This window comes from Neolamprologus multifasciatus, chromosome 13 (genome assembly GCF_963576455.1).
Source record: "Neolamprologus multifasciatus chromosome 13, fNeoMul1.2, whole genome shotgun sequence".
In the NCBI taxonomy this organism is placed as follows: Eukaryota; Metazoa; Chordata; class Actinopteri; order Cichliformes; family Cichlidae; genus Neolamprologus; species Neolamprologus multifasciatus.
Window position 1 is genome coordinate 30,886,100 of NC_140451.1, and position 20,182 is coordinate 30,906,281.

At 40.2% G+C, this 20,182-nt stretch overlaps 1 long non-coding RNA gene across 2 annotated transcripts; it reads left to right on the forward strand.

Annotated features, from left to right (window-relative positions):
* The first annotated feature begins 11,031 nt into the window (after positions 1-11,031).
* On the forward strand, positions 11,032-15,249 carry LOC146505792 (uncharacterized). Of its 2 annotated transcripts, none has more exons than XR_014877432.1 (3): positions 11,032-12,765; positions 12,846-13,027; positions 14,217-15,249. It is a non-coding gene; the product is annotated as an uncharacterized LOC146505792 (long non-coding RNA). The 2 variants fall into 2 exon arrangements; XR_014877431.1 differs by having other exon boundaries at positions 11,033-12,765; positions 14,222-15,249.
* The last annotated feature ends 4,933 nt before the right edge of the window (positions 15,250-20,182 follow it).

A 20,182-nucleotide genomic window follows, 5' to 3' on the forward strand; every position in this document is an offset into this window, starting at 1 on the left:
CACAGCACTATATGTTCAGGAATAAACAACAAAAAGACTATGGTTTAGAAAATGGTTTGTGAAATGGGAAGTATCGGCAAATGTATAGTAATGTATATAGTGAAGTATAAAAGCAGTATTGCATTGAAACTGATTTCATATGTTAACCCATTTTCTAGAAATAAAAGTCCAGAGCAACACTTGGTTTTAAAGTAGCATTGAAAAAAATCACCTCCCAAAAAATAGTCTGAAGATTGCACTTGCACTAGAAAACCAATTTAACAGAACAATTTCATGTCTCATTTTGTTTTGTGCTTTTGACATAGACTCACTGCCTTACATCCCTCTGCTCAAGCCGGCCTCCTCTCAGTCCTCTGCCCTTCGCTCGGTCTGCTTCACTTTCTTTTTAAAGCTCCTGAACTCCACTCTACTTATCTCCCAAGTCATTTTACTTTCAGTGATTTTGTAATCAGCTCCTCATCATGACTGTCTGCAGCTTACTTCTAATAGGTTTTCCTGTGGCTAATATCAGCTCCTTGTCTCTGTATGCTATTAGCCTCTTTAATGAAAGCATGACCCCTATCTGTGGCCCTGCCTCAGTCTGCCTCTCAGCCCATCCAGAGCTTTAGACGTCGCAACAGTGAAGTGATGGAAAATGTCACTTCTTGTCCATATTCAATTTGATCTTAGCTATTATGGCTCTGTGGGGCTCAAACACAGCTACAGCTCGAGGCTGAAAGGGGAGTCGGTTGGTTCTTTGTGATAGTTGTCCACATGATGGGATACATAGCATGCAGAGCCCAGATTTTGATCTCAGCAGCTGTTTCTGCAGCCATGTTCTTGAAGTGGTTGTACAACAAAGACAGACAAAGAGAGAGCGCTTCTCACAGTAAGACAAACCTTTCTCTGGTTTGAACTTCAGCAGGTTCTCGCAACAATGCCTGCATGCCTAAATGCATTGAGATGCATGCAATGTCATTATTTGATGAGACATTTGTGTTCGCAAGCACTTGAAAAGATTGAATTTGAATTTATTTATTTAAAAGGGACAGTGCAGTTAAACATAGTTCAAGTGCAAGACATGAGACTGATGTACCGCACATAGGTTTATAGCTACTGCTAATTTTCAACAATTGTCCCTTGTTGGGCTTACAATCTAAATAAATCAGCCCGTTCTCACTCCCGAGGCGTAACATGCCGATGTTTTGTCACGTCCCGCGGCGTTCCTGAGGAACGCAAAAGGAGACCTTCGTTGTTCTTATGGTACGTGGTGGGTTATGGCCGAAATCCAGTGCAATGACGCTCCCGCGGTAATAGACGTTCCAGCCCTGTATTCCAGCCCTAAACCTAACCTTATCCCTAGCCCTAACCATAACCTTTTTCCTGACCTTAACCAGGACTTTAATGATGTTAAATAGCGTGTTTCTAAGCGATTTGAAGAAAAAGAGCGAACATGTGTAGATTGAGTCCATACGGTTCTCATATTTCCTCATTTTTCCGAGGTCGTCATTTAGGAACGTGGTGGGTAGCCGAAAACGTAATATGTTGACGATTTGTCACCTAGCTAAAATGTGACGCTTTGAGAGTGAGAACGTGTTGAATAAATACAAAATCCAATAAAACATACATTTTCATAAAACCAAATTACATCATAAATACAATTACAATTGATAGACAATAATTTAAAGTAAAATTAAAATCAGATAAAATGACTACAACTTTGGTTTCCCTTTAACCAAACTTTAACCTTCAATGTAAAAGGTTAAAGGTCTGTAATCAGTTTGATATCGGTTGGAAGTGTGTTCCACAGATGGCGAGCCTTTATAGAAGAAGCTGACTGACCGAATGTAGATCTGCGATATAATATCTTGCAGTTGCCGTTCACCTTACTCCTAGTAACACGATTACTGTCTTGTCTCTGAATGTATCTATTGCCATCCTATTTATACATTTAAAAACTAATTTAAGATAACACCAATGATTAAAACTCTTAAAACTAAGTAAGTTATATTTCTGTAAAATGTGACAATGATGCCACCGAACCGATTTTTTCTCCATTATTTTTAAAGATTGATTATATAAGGATACCACAGGCTGAATTGTAGATGGTGCTAATGAAGTGGATGAATGTGGTACGTTCAGTATAAATGTGGCTTATAGTGTAGAATTTCAGTTGTTTCTTGGACTAGAACAGTAACTATACAAATGCAGTTCATACAAGGAGTGAGAAGAAAAATGCTCTGAATGAGAGGTACAAACAGAACAGTGTGTTATATTAAAGTACACTGATAGACAGCATGTTGGATCGGTTTTCTTTCCACCTCACTCATAGTAATAACTGTGATAAGTGTGATATATTAACAGTAAACAACATCAAAAAAGCCAATACATTGCCAGCTGGGTATCTTTAAGAATCTAATTTTATTCATAAAACACCATTTCACAACAATTTCTTTCAGGGTACCTGTTGTTATGAGGTAATCATGGCGTGTGAGCAGGATTTGCTGACAGTGAGGAAGAAGAACTCCCTTTGAACAGGAAGAGACCTCATGCAGAATATGTCATGTGTCCGAGGAGCTGATGGGATGCCCACGCCCACGGGTGTGGCTGTTAACTCCACACCTGCATCCCATCTCAGGCGATTATCAGGTGGACTATTTGATCCAGCCCAGCCAGCTGCTCCACGCCAGTCCGTTAGTCGTCTCGCAGCGGTAACGTACACCCACGGGAAGGCGGTTGTGAAAACCCTCATTTACCTGAACAAACGCTAATCTTTTCCTTTGCGCTCAGGTAACAGCTCGGCGTGTTTTTGAGCCACCTGCCCGTCTGGAGTTTGGATCGCCTCCGGTACCGATCACCTCTACTTTCCTGGAGCTCCCCCGCGGACCCTCACCCCTCCCTCTGGCTCCCACGGCCCCGCTTTGACTGTAAGACTCTTACTCTCCCCCACGTATGCTGCTATTTCCCCGCTCCCCAGTAACTCTCTTGGTTTTTCTAGTTTCTCGCGTGTTTTCCTTTGACCCTTCCGGGACACCTTTAGTTGAAATAAAGTTTCTTTTTCGTACTCCTGTGCGTGTTGTCTCTGCTTCTGGGTCCAGCTTGTGTACTGAACTTCAGTTCATGACAGAATAAGCAAAATACAAGCTAACCAAACAAAAACAAAGGTTAATGCCAGGCACTTATAAAAATAGCAAACTAGCTATTAATCAAATTATTGGTTTAAATATCCACAAGCTAACAGGCTGAAATGACTGTGGTGGCTTTACAAATCTACCAAGAGGCAGCATAGCTATATGAGCAGGACCTTGGCAAGTGTTAAAGACAGTAAGATATGTCTGGGAGCTGCTAACAACAGCAGCTGAGCTATGCTAGGTTGTGTCAAGGGGACAGGTTAGCAGTATGTTAAATGATCTCAACAGAAAGAATGAAGGACAACCTGTTAGCCGCCACATGCGCTGCTAAAGAGCAAGCTAAACTTTGTGAGGTTGTGATGTTTGCTTTTCTAAGGCTGGCAGTTTGTGTGATGTTACATAAATGCTGTGTAGGCAGGAGAATGTGAGAGAGCTTTTGTCGGTGTCAGATTCAAGAGTGTGAAGCTGCGACTGCTTCCTAGAATCTTTGCAGACCCAAAATCAAAAACTGAGTAAGTTTTTCTTTTTTGCTCAGATTTTCATAAGAGACCTATGATCACATTCTCATCTGAGCAGTTTGCATTGAAATTGCACTGCTGTTAAATCAAAGAAAGAACAGTTATATCTGCTCGAAGCTCTTAAGGCACATTTTAACACTTCCTGGGAACCAGTAAGGTTTTATCCGAGTCAGGAAATTTTGCACATGTGATAAGACAAAGGCAGATTTTCTGCATATACACGAGTGCCCTGTTACTACTGAAGAGTCATTTTTCCTCCCTTTAACAAAGAGGAAACGTTGAGTGGGCTATTGACATGAGAACAAACATGTGGTTAGATTTTTATTCAGGTGGATCCTTGAATATTTGAACATACCTGCTTCAGTTTGGCTCCAGGGGTAACTAGAAGTGAAGGATATGTAACTCGTTTCATTACTGCTACTAAAACTGACAAGCCAGATGCTGTAAAAGCACAGCACTGTCAACACAGCCTCGACTTTTGGGATAATGTCATCTAAAAATAGGAGAGAGTGGGATTAATGTTGACAGTAAATCAAATATCAGGATAAAGGTATCGCTGTTCCAAAATTAGATCGCATGCAGTAAAAGTTGTTCCTGAAACTGTCCTCAGTTCAGACTTGAAGTCTGTAAAGCCATTTATTTGCTTGAAATCTGTCCTCCCAGCTGCATCATTACTTCCTTGTTCTTTCAGAGATGGAGTCAGGGGGCCTTCAATAATTAATGACAAACTGTTCCTCAAAGTGCTGCTCTGGAACTTGGGTTCCACCCACATGACTTTATTACCAAATGTGGCCTACCCGCCACTTAAAAGAGCACCGGCAGCAGTGGTTATTCCAATAAATGTGTAGTCGAAACACGTTCCTCGGAATTACTCCTCTTCAACGCGTCGCTCCTGTGGGTCTCTCCAGGTTTAGGATTAGCCTTTATCCTTTGTTTTCCTGTTCCAAAGAAGATTTTGCTACATTGTACCAACTTTTTCCCCCTGCAGACCATTACTGAGCAGAGTTTATTTATTATGTGCACTCAGGGACCCCCAAAAACCTCAGGGGCTGAGGGAGGTGAGACATTATCCAATGGATTCATTTGTTTTTGCTGTTGTTAAAATAAATAAATATAACTTCCTCCGTGTTTTTGTCTTTTAGAAAGTTCAAATCAACACGGAGGCTCTTAATAAAGCAATCTTTCCGTGTCAGAGCTCCTCCGACACCCTGCATCCTCTCTCTCCCGACTCTTCCCGATCAGCGCGTCACACAGCTTCAATCCAGTTCCAGTCACTGATCTCCGGGAGACTTAACAGTGCTCGCCATAGATTGAAACTCTTTAGATATGGTAAAGGTTTCTGAGAAGTGTGTCTATGCATGCATCAGTGGTGCCAGTACATCGCACTCCCATTTGATGGACCTCATGCTTAATTAATCAATACAGCTGTCACAGGCTGGTATTTTTGTACTTCTGTCTGTTTTGCTCCATTTTATTTTAGAAAGCCGCAGCGTTTGTGAGCACTGCCAAAATGTGCGTGACGTGCAGCTAAAGCTGAAGCTGCTGACATGCTTCTTTCAGAAAACTTCCTCAGCAGACAGCGACGGCACAACAGTCTAACACTGTTAGACTTGTAAATGTCAACATCCTGTTTTAACGACTCGTGAGACTTTAACCTCCACCTTTTCTGATTTATGTGTTCGATGTCACAAATTCTGTCATGACTAATGGAGAAAGCCTGATGGCAGATGGGCTTGTACCCATTCTTGCTTGGGTGTCTTAGTCATTGGTAGTCATGCTGTCATTCCTGCCACCCTTTTTCTTTTTTCTTGTTTTTTTATTTTATTTATTTAAACCCTCTCCTTTTCAACGTGCTACTATCTGGGGAGACCAAAGGAGGGTTTAGTCCCAGTGGAGCCTTACAATGAACTCTGTCTACTGATGGAGCTCTGCAATGGGAAAAATGACAGGACAGAATACAGTGTTGGGAAGGTTACTTTTAAAATGTATTCCATTACAGATTACAGATTACATGCCCCAAAATGTATTCTGTAACGTATTCTGTTACGTTACTCAATGAGAGTAACGTATTCTGAATACTTTGGATTACTTAATATATTACCATGCTGTTTACAACTACATGAATGTACTATTGCTGTGATTTATTACTGTTACTGAAGGTCCGCGGCTCCGAACCGTAGTAAAGGGACCTCTGGCTAATACGGTGGGTTCTGTGTCGGCTCGTAGCCGAAAACTAGCTTTACCTTGTTGTCTGGGTCAACTTTGCTAGCAGAGACAGAGAGAGGCGTTGAAAGGCTGCTCCAACGGAACTTATTGTTTCGGAGGAAAACACGAACACGGTGTACAGTCGAGTCTTAATAGCTTACTTACAACTGGGCTCGTCAGGCTCTCTTCTTGGCTGCAGTGGTTATTATTATATTTACATGCTTCCAGCTCCCGTTTTTGCTCGATGACAGCTCGTACTTTTCCTTTTTCTCCCTCCCTCGCTCACAGACACATAACGTGTATGGCAGTCCATTCTCCCTGCAGCACGGACTACACTGCCCATGATGCTACATTCTTTAGAGCTATACCGGTAGCATTCTGCCTGTTAGCTTAGCACAACAACAACAACAGGCGCTCTCTCACCCAGGAAACACGCAGAGAGAGAGCGTCACCCTGTAACCATGGCAACCGTAACGCTGCCGCCTGGAACAACAGAACGTAGCTGTCAAACAAAACCCAAACAGTCCTGACCCGCCACAATATGAAACAGGGAAGTACCACCGTGTAATCCATTTATTTCAACAAAGTAACTGTATTCTAAATACCACCTTTTTAAACGGTAACTGTAACGGAATACAGTTACTCATATTTTGTATTTTAAATACGTAACGGCGGTACATGTATTCCGTTACTCCCCAACACTGACAGAATGCGGAGAGGTGATGTGGGAGAGAGTTTAACGATCTCTGTCTCAATGACTACGCCTGCTGTTGCGTGTTCACTCGTCCTTGATGCCAAGTGAGTTCAATCCATGTTTTATACCATTCGTATGTCCCCTAAACATTTTTTCCTCATGGTCCCATCATAAATTTCATACCACTGACTGAATATGCTGGCTGTAAACATGAAACGCAATGCTTTCATGTGTGCAGCTCTGCTGTGGCTCTAAAAATGAATTCCAATGTATGTTGTTCCATGACCAGGAAACGCTTATTATACCCTCGATATACTCGCTCTAAAGAACATCAGGCAGTTAAAACACTAATGTTAATATACATGCATTCCAGAAATGTTGATATGAAATGTATTTTATGGTTGACAAACATCTGAATTATTTTTTTTTTTTAACGTAGCACTAAAATGTTGAATCCTTTACTTCAGTTTGCGTTGCATCAGATCACAACAAAAGCAACAGGACAGAAACGATAAAGAGTGACACTGACGCAGCAGGTGGTCTTCATGTTTGTGTCCCCGAGAAACAAAAGTGAATTTGCTCTAACTCATCCCTTTTTCTCACCACCCACGTCAAAATGCACACCTTCCTTCATCCTCCTTTCATCTTTTCCACTTCCTCTTCCTCCTTCCCTGCTGATCCTCATATGGCGCACTAATAATCAGCTCAGTAAATCAATATCCGAACCAATAACCATTACCTCAAATTAGAACTGCTCGCTCTAGTGAAGGAAAGCAGCTGACACCTTTGTAAAAGCGCCCGTCATTAGCGTCCATCGACCTGACCGAGCCACACGGAACCGGCGGGACGACTCGCACAGCATGAGGCAAAAACAAAAGAAAGGAGGAGAGAAAAGGGAAGACAGAGACTGACTGCTAGAGAAAGAAAAGCCAAAGTTGTTTCCAGTAAATAAATCTCAGCCACAGATAAATTCACTCTGCCAGAATTTATCCTCCTTTAACAGATGGGATTTGGTTCGCTGCTTCTGAGGCAGAACGACTCTGTGTGTGCTCGTTTTGAGGCAGAATGGGATTGGAGGATACATAAAATGGCAGCCTCCCTGTATCCCTCCTTCCATCTCTTTTCACTCCTCCTCGATCTGCTGGAAGCATCGATGTGGGTCACGTGTAAATCAGTGCGGTGGGTCGAGCTGGTGTTACGGGATCCCCCAACTGAGACATCATACATCATCTCAGCTTTCTTATTGTAAGGCAGGCGCTCACACTGTTGGTTTATAGATCACTTATGTAAGCGAGGTGTTGGGGCGGTTTTTATTTATTTAATTTAATTTTGGGCTGGTGTTCACTCACTGGCCCACAGATGGCAGTGTGGGATAAACGATTTCAGCTGGCAGTGTTGGTCATCACTGTCCAGTCACCTGCTACCCTGAATCAGAAGAACAGGTAGATTCAGGTAAACATGCCAAACACACAAACACACTATATCACTCTCACTGTGTGTGCTCTCTCACCAGGTGTGAATGATGAATCTTATAGAAAGAAATACTACAGACAAATGGTTGAATTGAGTTGGTGGGGAATTAATGACAAAACAGGAAACACCAGAACAAAAGGTTCCTGCTTCACAGGCTACAGAACCAGTAAACACTGCTAAATCTCAAGTTTAGCAGTTAGTTAATCATAGTCTAGATGATCGTGTCTGCTGCTGTTAGCAGTGACTGTCAGACCATCTTCACTCCCTAAATTTATGTTGCTTTGCTTTTCACATCACTTTTAACCCTTTAAAGCCGGTCTGAGCTGCACGCTCTGTTTTGCGTAACTATTTTTAAATCCCGGTAGCTCTGCAACCACTTGAGCTAGCGCAATAATTTTTTTTGCATATGAAACCGGAGGAGTTGTACTTACATCTTATGCCATCAGCTTGTCCTCGGTCACAGTTTCCTTCCACATATAGCTTTGCAAAAACTGCATAAAAAGCACTTGCAGCAACAAAAACATAATATTCCAGAAACACGCTTTGCCGATCCGATCAGCTGTTTGTAACACTTCCTATGTTGGAATAGACGTCAGCGCAAACTTTTGCATGTCCGCCATTACCTGCCCGAAACCGGAAGTGACGTCATTTTCGCGGAAATGTAGTTTTTTTTTTTTTGTTTTTTTTTACCATATAGCCTCATGAGCCTATACTGGTGTTTTTAAAAGTTATCTTTGACTTTATGACTTTCTGTGTCGTTTCTGGGATGCTTAGGACTCATATTGCACTGCTGGAAATAGTTTATTTTGATGCATATGCTGTTATTTTGCAAATTTGCACTATAATATTTATTTTCATTTTTCCTGCAGTATATAAAAATTGGTGTATTTCAAAAATAAAACTATGAAGACACTCAAAATAAATTTCGTGTGGTGGGAAACTATTTTGTGCAACTTTTTTGTATTTACAGTTTTGAGGGATAAGCCTCTTAAATTTCTCTAACTAGAAATATATGTTAAAAAACAAAAACGATTTTAATTTTTTTGTAGTTTATTGCACTTTTTTGCAATTTATGTAATTACTATGCATTTAATGCATACATATTATTAAAATTTGGGCTATAATGGTTGTATTGATGTATATCAACTTGAAATGCTCCCAAAAATGGCTCCACAGCATGTAAACATATAATATAAGCTCTGACGGACTTGGTTCTATGGTAGGTCTTAAAGGGTTAAAGCACATGTTCTTGTCACAGCCTCCTATTCTGCTAGTGAGAACTGTGATTCTCACTCATGGGTTAAATAGGCCTGTAAACACCATTGAAAGATAAAGCATTTACATTACTTTTCCAGTTTTTCTTTTTGCACCACAAATGATAAAATTGCAATAAATAGCGAAACGTTAGGGATTGCAACTATTTTTTTTTATTTCCCTAAACTCCAGTCATAAGACTGTGAAAACAGATAGATCAAATTAAATTAAAAAAAAAAATTATTGGAATACATTATTAAGACCATCAGCCTGGTGATTTTGGAGGTTAACTCTCTGGGAAAAGTAAATGGTAATGTCCATTAACAAACTGGTAACGACAAAGTTCAGCTGATCATCAGAAGATATTAAATTGATCCACAATCTCTGACTCATCAGCAAGATGATCGACTGAGGATTGTCCTGTAGGCTGCTAGAATGTCCACAACACATTACATGAAATCTTGCTAGTAGATATCCAGATATGGTGGAACTAACCTATCACTAAAGCTTATTTCAACATATTTTAGTTTAAGTAATCTAAGAAGAAACTGCACTTTTGTACATCCTTCAGATTCTGTTGTTGGGTTACATGCACTTATGTCAATTAGATGTGTTTTTGGAGGCAGGTTGCTACTATTAGCTAGTCTACTGTTTCAGATTTGAGTTAACATCCCTTCAAATTTTGGATTAATCTATCCTGCAACAATCAACAAGAACTGGCTAAACTGCCTTGCAACCCCATTCAATGACTGTCCTCTAAGCCTTCAGCATAAGACATTGGATTGGTGTGCATCTTTCTGTCCTATGCCTGCTTAGATCAAAAGTTTAAGATGTGCAATAAGTGTGATATGAAATAATAATGTGTACAGGTGATTCCTGCAGGTTACAGATTATGATACAGAACTGCTTTTGAACTATAATCGTATGTCTTGACTGTATGTTATGTGTTTTTTAGCATCTTAGTGATTGCTGGTCATTTTCCTTTAAGGGTATACACTAGGGCTGGCTTCGATGTTCTCTTCCTCCCTGGCCACACACCGCCCCTAATGATCCAGGCCCAAGTGTGCATCACTTTGTCTCAGCATCTGTCTCTTTTGAAAAGCACTCTTGCAGATCACAGGTTTAATGATTTTATGTATTCTTGGGCTTAATTGGGGAAGGAGAGACAAACATTCTTCACACAAATTGGTCCATTTCTAAAAGCAGTTTTTATGGAGGCAGCTGTGGTTGAGGAAGCACTGAAGACTATAGTATTCACACTATATGCATACCTCGCCCAAGTACAACGAAACATGCCTAGGCCTGCATTTTTAAGCAGGCCACAGTTTGCAGCAATCGCATTATTCAAAGTAACTGAACTCTGGGGATCAAATGCATCTGGGCACAGTGCGAATCATGTGAGCACACCACGACTGTTTGTCTTGATGATGTTGGAGACCGCTGGTGTTAGCAGTGACTGTCAGGCCCTAACTTTAAAGCATGCGCCCTTGTCACAGCCACATCTTCAGTAAGTGAGAGTTCTGACTCCAAAGGTTAAACAGGCCTGCACACACCACAGAAAAGTGAAGCAGCAGTTAGTACTGTTCCTCACGATAAGAACGCTCTCAGCTCAAACGGCATGCTTGTTAGGTTAAATGGTGATTCTAATCTAGTCACATCTAAGAAGGCGGTGGGGAATAGCTGTATGTCCTGCTTCTCACCAATAGCCTTCCACCAACTATGAACCTGAACAGCAGGTAAGTAGGAGACAAATATGATGTGATTCAACTCATGGCTAAAGCTGTTGCTGATTCATTTGAACATTTAAATTTAAGTAGTCAGAAACTTGACTCGCTGCTTATACACACATATGATGAGTAGGGAGTAGGCTGTATTTTCAATTTTTTCCACATTCTGCTTCCTCTTGTTTTACAGCGTGCCAGTATTGCGGTAAAAATGTGAATGACGGTGAGTTACACACTTTGTTATTTTAAAAGATTCAGTGAAAATAAAATCAAACATTGTTTACATGCACAATGCAAAACATTCACAATCAGGTAATGCACTAGAGGTGGGAATCACCATACATCCCACGATACGATATTATCACGATACTTAACGCACGATACGATATTATTGCAATTTTTAAAAATATTTTGCGATATTCAGATTCTGTACATAAAGGTAAACTTTATCAATATTCATTTTATCTAATATCAAAGTCTCACACTCAGTCTTTCTGTCATTTCAGTTTTATTGTTGACAAACTGAACGGTTTGTATTACAGTCTAGTCCAACTTAACTGAATCAACCATCTGGTACAATTATAGCTATTCTGAACTATGCAGTTTATGAAAACTATGCAGCCCCTTCAGCAACTGAAGAATTTGAAAGTAAATTAAAACAAAATATAATTTTACATTAAATAAAAAAGTTTTAAACTTAGTTAAAATAAAACATGTCTTAAATTAAAATAAGTAAACTGTCATGTTTATTGCTGCCAAAAGAAAAGTTAAACACATTTGGACAGTGAAGGAATGTCAGGATTCTTGCTCAGAAAAAGGATCAACATGCTCTGAAGTCAGAGCACAAAAACCTTTTTTGTAACAAAGTATCGATTTCTGCTGCCCCTGTATCGATACATTATTAGCAAACAAAACATCACCATGCTACACAGTATCGATTTTTTCCCCCACCCCTATAATGCACAGAGTAAATGTTACGATGAGAAAACTTTATTCTCCCATTTCAGGATTCATTTTTCTTGCCGTTCTTTATAACAGTGATTTAATACCAAATTTCACACTTGATTATTTCTAAGGCAGGGGGAAAATGTGATTTGTTAAATAAGCCACTTTAGAAACAAAATACTGCAAATGAGCTAATTTTAAGGTGCATTAGAGATGTAAGAAGATATCCTTTATAATATCCCAGTTTCCCTCCGATTAGGCTGTAGGCTCAGATAAATGGGATTTCACTTCTCCAAGGTGAAATAAAACTGATTTAAAAAGGATACACGATGAAAGTATTGATAGCAGATCTTATTGTCGTACCATGTAATTCTTTGACACCGCTTTTCCGTCTGTATCAGGTTTTGATGAAATCAATGACTCCCAACAATTTGCACCTGCAGATAACACTGAACCGCATCAACGTGACAAAAAACCCATTAATTAACATTTTCTGCAATTACTTGGAAACTTGCAAAGTGGCAAAGCAGACTTTACTTGGTCAAACATTGTGAATACAAGTGTTGACAAAGAAGACAGACAGAGACAGGCTTTGGGCTTTGGCAGGCAAGCTAAAGCAAAAGAACACACAGGCTGACAGGGAGGACAGAAATAGATGGAGAAACTTTAATCTGGCAAAGGGGTGAGAGCTGGTTGGTAGGTATATGTACTGGGCAGATGACTAAACAGGAGCAGCTGTGTAAAGAGGAGGCTGACCAGTATGAAAGTGGTATGACTCATTCTGCTGAAGCTTCAGGGCTGAAAGACATGGTTCCTTGAAACGGTGTTCAACAGGCTTTGGGGTAAATTTCCTCTTTGTGAAAAGCTTGTATAACAAAAGAGGGTGTTTAAACACTGTTTCTGTTTAAATCATCACTTTCAGCGCAGCCCAGGTGACAGAGAAACAAAGGACAACTGGTGGGCAGGTGCAGAATAGCTAAATCTGAAGTGATTGGATCCCACTGGGCACAGCTGTGTTACATTCAGGATCTGACGTATTTACCAGAGCTGATTGTCACCACTCAAGAAACTGCATATTATTGGCAACACATCTGTTAGAATCTGGTGGTTAAAACTCAACCATCCACACTCAGAGTCACGTTTATTCTTGAATAAAAGCTGCAAATGAATGAGACAGGACGTCAGACGCAGGAATGGCATAGAGCCTCCAGGCAATTTTCAAAACAAAAGACCAAAAAAAGTGTTTCGACTCACGGCTCTGCTGCTGAAACTCTCCCAGAGTGATTTGAAGCCACGAGAAAGATGAAAGAAAATCTGAGATACAATGTCATCAAAAGCTAATGTCTTAAATGAATATATGATAATTAAAAAATGCTTTCTTCCTGAGAGTGAGATGTGAAGATCATTGCAAAAATGAGGACGTGTAGTGTAGTCTAAAAGTATATTCTCAGACAGATGTTACTAGCTTAGCTGTGCCTAAGTACCCATTAACACAGATGACCCACAACAAGCTGACCTGTTGTGAGGAGCTCTTTTATCATGAGCTGTGGTGTAGCCAAAGGAAGGGCAACCTCAAGCTACCCAAACTACATAAAAACTACAAATTATTTCATTTAGGAAATAGGTTAAAACTGTGGTCAGAAGTAGAGTAGCAAAGCCAGGTCAACCACTATGCACTGACCTGTTTGCACAGACAGCAAATCTGCTTTTTCTTCCCATTTTCATTGTATAACCCACAATTTATCCCCGTGTATCTCTTTCCTTCCTTTCACCAATTTTTTCCTCTTCTTTTCAGTGTAGTGCCAACCATTCATCTTAATTTAAGCTGCTAAATTATAATGTTAAACATAACTCAAGTCTCTGTAATGGAAGGAACGACCCAGTTCCCCACTGATTGGCAGGCTACCAGTAACTTCAGCTCATCACATCTTCCCACCAACTGGCTTTTCTGTCCCCTGCCTGTCTCACAGCTAATTTTATTGATGGTGCCATCTTACACAAGACAGGAAAGTGAGTCACTTCGATTTTCTGCAGCAATCTTGTGCAATTTTTACACCTTTCTCTTAGGGCAGTTAAAGTTAGCAGTTAGTATATCATAATTACAGGGAAATTGGCAATATTCGAGCAAAGGTTGAAAAGGGGTATTAAAATTGCTGTCGGATGAGCTACACAAACCAGGCACAATCAATGAAAATACCAGGGACAGAGAGGCTTCTCTTGTTTGAACAGAAACTTTGGATGAATGGTGCTACCAAAAGAGGACAATCATTTCATAACGTTGCTTTTTACTCAGTGCAGGTGGCTGCTCTGGATGAGTGATTTCTGAGAGGAAATGGAAAGCAAAGCACAAGTGGAGGTGAAGGTGGAAGTAGGAGAAATAAGAACTGGATGACAGTATCAGCAAAGTGAAATGCTTAAAGTCAAGCTTTACTTTACTTACGTGTCTTTCCCAGTGTGATTTGAGGGTTTCTTCTACATTCAATCCAATAAATTGACTCTCAGTCATTCACAGCATTTTCTGTGACTCTTTAGATGGTGATCTAAATTGATTTTACTGTTGTACTCAACTGCATATAACCTGTTAAAACACGGTGGTTCATTTTAGATCAGGTCCAAAATTATAAGTCTCTGTCTGGTTTACATTTTGTCAGCATTTAACTGCTCGTTGTCAGGAACAAAAAAGATGATTTTTATATTTCTAATGGGTGAAATCATGTATTGTATTGGTTAGGGATGCACCGATACTGGTATTGGGTATCGGGGCCGATACTGTAAAATGTGTGTGTACTCATACTCGTAAAAGTTAACCGATACCATGAACCGATACTAACTTATTTTATTAATCAGAGGGTGGCTTGTCATTTCTGTTGTAGTTTTTTAGATTGGCCACTAGGGGGACATCCCGCGCTAAACAGGCACAGGGTTAGGCGAGTGAGACTGGCGGCTCCAGATAAAAAAGAGAAACTGGAGGCTGCTGTAAATAGGCTAAACAAAATGTCAGCAGTGTGGAACAGCCAACTTTAACTCAGGTTTTGGAAAAGCGATGAAAAATGTCAAGAGAAAATCCACGGGCAGTTTAAATAACAGAGGCTCGACTCATTTTATCGCTCTGGATGACCAGCCAATGCCAGTCATGGAAAACAGAGGATTGCACCGTCTTCTCAGCATACTCGAGCCGCGATATGAAATATAATAAATAAACAGAAATGTTTGTTTATTATTCTGAAAGCTCGAGACAGTGCCAATAGTTCAGTGATATTTTGTTAAATTACAATGTGGAGACTCCGCAATAATTTAACAGAAGTGCTTATTTTTCACTTGAAATATTTTTGTGGTCATTTTTATTAAGATTTTATTTTTTATCGGCAGAGAATAAAATAAAACTTGTCTGCATTTGTATGTGTGTGTGGTAGAAGTATCGTTTTTTTGTACTCTGTATCGGCAAGTACTCAGATCCAAGTATCGGTATCGTATTGGTTTGAAAAAAATGGTATCGTTGCATCCCTAGTATTGCTCAGTAGCAGTTTTTATTCATATATACCCTTTTATTTATTTATATTTTTACCTTAATTTATATTTATTCAATTAAATTAAATTTATATAGCGCCAAATCACAACAACAGTCGCCTCAAGGCGCTTTATATTGTAAGGTAGACCCTACAATAATACATACAATATTTATATAGGTTTTATCTAAGAAATTGGCATTGCCTTCACTGCAATAACTTTTCCTTCCATCCATTCGTCTGAGTATCAGAGGTAGGGAGTTCACTGAGGCATTCTCTGGTGTTTCCTGGCTGTATACCAGTCTCCTCCTGCCCAAAATACTTCACCTTGTAGGCTTCCAGTAGACACCTAATAAGACATCTGAATCCTCTCAACTGGCTCGTTTTGATGCTGAGAAGGAGCCTCTAGTCTGAGACCTTTCTGAATAACTGAGCTTCATATGTCTAAGAGAGACTCAAATAACTCTACAACAGTGTCATCTGGATTGAGTGGTGGTCGGTGATGGAGACCTTGTTTTCTTATAATAAAATTCCCAAATGAAATGTTGGGGATGGCTATAAATATTCAGTCTGTCAGATTTCTCGATGATGATGCCACTGCGCTACACAGAGCTCGTACCTTTCTCTCTCTTGCTGCCCAGCTGTGGCTGTTTCTTGTCCTGTAAATCCTATCCAAGCTTTTCAAACACATTGTGACTGTGAGCACACAACAGGTCTGGCAAATCATTAGACAGCGAGGGGCTGAAGAAGTTTTTATGGAGTATTTATTCACTTGGTAACGCATAACACAAGCAGTCACAGATGCACAGCAGATGGGTTCTTTTAATGCCTTGATTTAAGCCAACACCGCAAGGACAAGTAAATAATGGCTCAATTAAGATTAAATACTTCAAGTCAAATAATGGGATCTCAGCTGACCCATGACACTTTTTCAGTCACTGTTATTGAGCAATAAATTAACAATGGCAGGACAACACTCGTGGCATGCAACCCTTACTCCTCACAGATGCTGTAAGTTCTCTTTATTTATTATTTTTCCGATTGTAGGATTGCATTATCTGTGGACTGATTACCTTAGACAGCTAAATGCTTTTTCCCCCCTTTTCTTTTTTCTGCAGTTCACACTTTAACAAACTTGACTTGCTATAAGCTTTGAAATGTGCAATATGGTACACTAAACACATCATGGCTCAAACAGCCACATGAAAAATGAATGTATTTTTTTGTGCATGTGCATGTATTGCCATTCTGAAGCGCATTAAGTAACTTTATTCATTTATTCAAATGATATTCCTTCTTTTGGAATAATTTCTAGTCCAATGTACAGGCGTTTTAAAAGTCCTTGTGTGCGTGTGTGTGTGTGTGTGTGTGTGTGTGTGTGTGTGTGTGTGTGTGTGTGTGATATTCCCAGCTAGACTAGATACAAGATGCTACTTACTAAAGGTTGTGCTGGTCGGATGGCAACATGTGCATGTTGTGCAATTGAAGAGACAGCAACCAGTGAAGCTAACTGTCAGGTTGCAGTTGGTGATATTTAGGTTAGCATGTCCTCGAGTGCACTGCTGACCTCTTTTGTTCCTGCTGACAGTACTCTGACCTCATATATGCCTTATATAAAGTATAAAATACACCATATATTGGTTTTCATAAATAAAATTTACAATAAACGAGAAAGCCAAGTAATCAAACCATGTGTACTTTTCCCCCCAAGGAGGTTAAAGTCATGCAAAAAACAAACAAACAAACCCAAAAAACAAACAAACAAAAAAACCTGTCAATGGAAAATTGTATTTAGTAGTCAGTATAATCTTTTAATGATATAAGTTTGCATATGGTAGAATACTGCATGTAATCATTTGTGTTTAGAAGTATGTAGTTGGTGGCATATTGAAAGAATGTCCCATCCTAGGAAGTCTGTAACAACGTTGTGTACATTCCAGGGTGTTCTGGCGTTCACCCCCACATCCTAGGAGCGTGGGAAAGGTCGTACCTTGTCTTATTGTTTTACGGTAGGATTAACCAACACGTTCTCACTCCCAAAGCGTAACATTTTACGCTAGGTGACAAATCGTCAACATATTACGTTTTCGGCTACCCACCACGTTCCTAAATGACGACCTCGGAAAAATGAGGAAATATGAGAACCATATGGACTCAATCTACACATGTTCGCTCTTTTTCTTCAAATCGCTTAGAAACACGCTATTTAACATCATTAAAGTCATGGTTAAGCTCAGGAAAAAGGTTATGGTTAGGGCTGGAATACAGAGCTGGAACGTCTATTACCACGGGAGCGTCATTGCACTGGATTTCGGGCATAACCCGCCGCGTACCATAAGAATGCCGAAGGTCTCCTTTCACGTTCCTCAGGAACGCCGCAGGACGTGACAAAACATCGGCATGTTACGCCTCGGGAGTGAGAACGGGCTGGCCTTATATAAAGTATAAAATACACCATATATTGGTTTTCATAAATAAAATTTACAATAAACGAGAAAGCCAAGTAATCAAACCATGTGTACTTTTTCCCCCCAAGGAGGTTAAAGTCATGCAAAAAGTAAACAAACAAACCCAAAAAACAAATAAACAAAAAAAAAAACTGTCAATGGAAAATTGTATTTAGTAGTCAGTATAATCTTTTAATGATATAAGTTTGCATATGGTAGAATACTGCATGTAATCATTTGTGTTTAGAAGTATATAGTTGGTGGCATATTGAAAGAATGTCCCATCCTAGGAAGTCTGTAACAACGTTGCGTACATTCCAGGGTGTTCTGGCGTTCACCCCCACATCCTAGGAGCGTGGGAAAGGTCGTACTGTCACGGGGTGGAAAGGGACAAGTTTCTAGGGTTTTTTACTATGCATGTTTTGCCGTGTTTTACCTTTTTTAATATTTTAATATTGTACACTGGTTTGTTTTTTATGAGTTTTACTGCATGTTTTTATGGTATTTATTTGGTGACTTGTCCTGGAAAGACTCCGCCCCTACCTGATTACAAACCTAATCACACCTGGGAGGTCCCAGAGGCCAATAAGAGGGCCTGGCAAGAGGCTTGAGAGACGGGCCCGGGGGGCTGGTGGAGCCTGGCGTTCGAGAGAGGAGGATACAGCGCCGGCAACCAGAGATGCAGAGCGAGCGGTCCGACTGCTGGAGCAACAGGAGGCCAGAGTACGCGTCTGCAGGGAATTGGAGGCGACGAGACGGGCCGGTGCCGAGTGGCAGTTACAAAGAAGCGGCGGGCGGAGTTGAGAGCTCTGTCTCTTGACTTTCCCCTTTTAATGATTCAAAGCTGCCTAAAAGAGTAGTAACTGCCGCCGCCTCCCTCCTTTAGCGCACCGGGGCGCAGAACGTGGAGAGGAAGGCGAGGACGCCGCCGGGTTCCCCTCCTGCACCGCTCCGCTGGATTTTTTAACTTCTAGTGACTCTTATATCGTGGCGGACGCCACCGGACTTTTAATGTTGTGTTTTATTGATTTTTATTGTGTTGTCCCCTGGCCAGGGTTGTTTTAATTCATTTTACATTTTTAACTATTTAAATATAATAAATTATATTTTAATTATACAGTTTAAATTCGTGTGCTTTCCCTTGGCGGCTCCACTGCTCTGTCCGTTTTGGAGGAAGGTTTCCCTCCTTTAACAAACACTGTGAAAAACATCACCTTCGCTCCGTTACAGTACCTTGTCTTATTGTTTTACGGTAGGATTAACGTAGCTATGTCAGTTTTAGTGTAAGTGCCTTTTTTACATATAGATGAACTGTTGGATTTTCCAGACCAGCAGGTTAAGGGAAGTCGTTTATGGGGTCACACACACACACACACACACACATACCAATGTAAGGAACAAACGCTCACTGAAGTATAAATAAAGACCAGGGCAGTCTCTCATTGCTAGTCTTTGAGGCTCGCTCTTGTGTGTGAGCTCAGAGCTGCCCTTGCTAACAAGAAAATCAGTGTGTTTCTCCTCTCTGATTCTCAGCTGAAGAAGTGTCTTAGAATATATCTCTTAACAAAAACGAAACCTGAAAAACATGAAGCTGTATTGTTATGAGGCAGTATATGAGATAAAAAGTCAGAATTTACCATTTTGGATGAGGGAAACCATGACCCCTCCCTTCCTAAAAACTTGAAAGGCCTCGACTCATAAAAAATATGGATGGTAAGGAGATAGATATGTCTCAACAATCAATAGTTGTTAAGATATGTTCCTTAAAACCAGATCAGGTGGAACAAAAGCCAGTTATTTATTTATTTATTTATTTAGGTGAATGTTTTTCATTCAATTGAAAAGAGAGTGCAGTTTTTTTCCATCAGTGCAAAAAGGCTTTCTTGAGTCAAATGCTTTAGCCACTCAACACTTGCCCATTTACAACACATCCATCACAGGATTCCTAACTGTGCACTAAAAGGCATTATTGACATGAATGGAAAACCTTTGCATAGGTTTCCTTGAAATGACCAAGGCTACTGGTGTTGTCTTTCCAAACTGCACGAATGACAAAGTGCAAAGTTGATTTGTGAAAACACACAAAAGTCATCATCAGATGGTGCTACCCAACAGACAAGTGGATGAGTGCACATCTAACTGAAAAAACTGAAATCGCAAACTTAGGTGTTCATATAGAATCAACTGATATGTTTTCATTTTAGCAAAAAAAAATCATGCTGCTGCATCTTTGCAAGATCAGCAAAATGCTCATGAAGTGATTCGGCCATAGTAAGTTATTTATACAGATAAATACACAAGACTAA